Genomic DNA, 2,405 nt, shown 5'->3' on the forward strand with positions numbered 1-2,405 from the left:
GGCTAGGCTTTTACATTACGGATCGAGGAGAAGGCACTCCAGTGAGGGTGAGTTTTTCCTTGGTAGAAAGCCGATGGTGCAACTTAGGTGTGTTTGATCAATTGAGAGCACACCTGATACGAGCACCCATTCATCTAACAGAGTCTACTTAACATTGTGGCATCGCGTTCTCTATTATCGTTAGTATCATCAATATGTTCATGTTCTCTTGTTTGTCTTCTATCACGCTAGTTTGTGATGATTCCTTTTCATTCTTGCATAAAATATGAATCATTACATCCATATTATTTACTCAGGACACCAATTATTTTAACAAAAATAGAAGATATTATGTGATTTATTTCCTTACATCTTGTTTGGTATGCAGAAACAGAGTCCACCGAGGATAGGCTGAAGCAATGAATGGAATGAAATATTGTGGAAATATGATTCTCGTTCTTACGTTTGGATATATTTCGAGGATGAAGCGGGAATATACAAACAAGCGGGAATATATATGTCCAACAATCTAAAATAAATGATCCAAAATCTCAACTACAATAGTCAACTGAAAAGTACATAAGCTCTCTTAGCTCTCAAAGTATAATGCAAATCTAAACATCAACTAGAAGTATAAACTAAACATCTGTGGAGCAAGACTACTAAACATATATGACGACAACTGATAATCACTTTTTATTACAAATTTATACCCTCATTATCTATTTTATATGAATAAATATACCACTAATAATTGTTTTTATCTTTTAATTGCAGGTTAATGAAGAATAAATCTCAAACTCTCATCTCTCAACAAAAACCCATTGATTAAATGAAGAAATGAAGCAAAGAAGCACATTGGAAAATCAATTTTCAAATTATCCAAAAGCCCAGAATCAAGTCGTGTAGCCTGTAGAAGCCGGAGAAAATCAAAAATCCAATATGAAAAGAAATCATATTCAAAATGGTTGGCCACAAAGAAACGACGATATCTCCTAATCCGGAAGGCGGAATTTAACATATAATATATGAAAATCGCCTATCTCGACGAGACGAAGCTATCCGTGAAATCAGAATTTGGAAATAGTGGACATCGATGTCGGCATCGATGTGGGCATCGATGCTGGCATCGATACCTGCATCGATGCCTGCATCGATACCAGATCACTGTAGCGCGCGTCAATGGCTGATTTTGCTTGTCTTGGGGCTCAAGTTTGATCCAATGGCTCTCATTCACTGATGTTTACTATAAATAGGGGTAGAGAGTGAGGGGTTAGAGGTGTGAAAATTTTTGTAACTCCTTTTGGAGAGGAGGGCTACTCTTAATTGAGAAGGCCTTCCAAAAATTGTAACTTTAGTTGCAATTAATAAAAATAATTTTTTCCTCTTTAAATTTGTTCTTTCTCCTCTTGTTGAATGATGAGGATGGAGATGAAGAGCAATTTGAAGGTTTGCATTTCTTTTCTCTTTTATTTCTTTTTAGTAATTTCTTTATTATTGCTTATTAGTTAGATTTAAATTCATGCTTGTAGTGTAGATTTACTTTCTTGTCTTTTTTATTTTCTTTTTGCACTTTAATTTGTAGAGTATTTTTATTTTGTTTGATTCGCCTTTAGGCTAGAACCCTCTAGGGAATCACCATTTTCTAAGAAGTGAGTTCAATTTTAGATTATCCATATCTATAATTGAATCCACCATCTTTAATTTCTTGCATTTTCTTTTATTCTTGAATTTTATTCTTCATATTCTTGATTTTTATTTTCCTTTTCCTTCTTGCCTTATTGATCATATTCATTCTTTGTCACATCCACTCTCACTTATATCTCGTGCCGATTTACACACTATCACTTCCACTCTCTCTATCTCTCCACAATCACATTCACTCATCACTCCTATTTGTCACGCACACAACATAAGAATCCTATTTGTCACGCACATAACATAAGAACCGATTTCATATTTTCTCCTACAAAACACATTCCTCGTGGGATCGATATCTTAAATACTATAACTTGACACGGTTGTGCACTTGCAACCTTTTTGGTACATGTTTATGCCGCATCAAGTTTTTGGCGCCGTTGCCGGGGAAGGTGCTTAAGTAGGTTTTAATTATTTTGGTTCTTTAACTTGTGTGTTTTTTGTGAAGGAAACGCTTGGCTTGTGGTAAGTCTTCTTCCTTATTTTTTCAATTCCACACCTTTAGTTAGCTCCTTCACAATTAGAGACAATTAGGACTTAAAAAAAAAGATTTTATTTCCGTTGACCATAATAAAATTCACCATCCACTTTGACATTTACTAACAAGATAATAAATTCAAACAAATTCCTCCCTTCTCATTTGTTTGATTATTAACCCTAATTAAAAAAAAAAATCTTTTCCATCCTTTTTAGTTGCTTTTAATTCATAGGGTTGCATTTCATATTGA

Source organism: Asparagus officinalis, unplaced genomic scaffold (assembly GCF_001876935.1).
Source record: "Asparagus officinalis unplaced genomic scaffold, Aspof.V1 AsparagusV1_Un556, whole genome shotgun sequence".
NCBI classification, from domain to species: Eukaryota; Viridiplantae; Streptophyta; class Magnoliopsida; order Asparagales; family Asparagaceae; genus Asparagus; species Asparagus officinalis.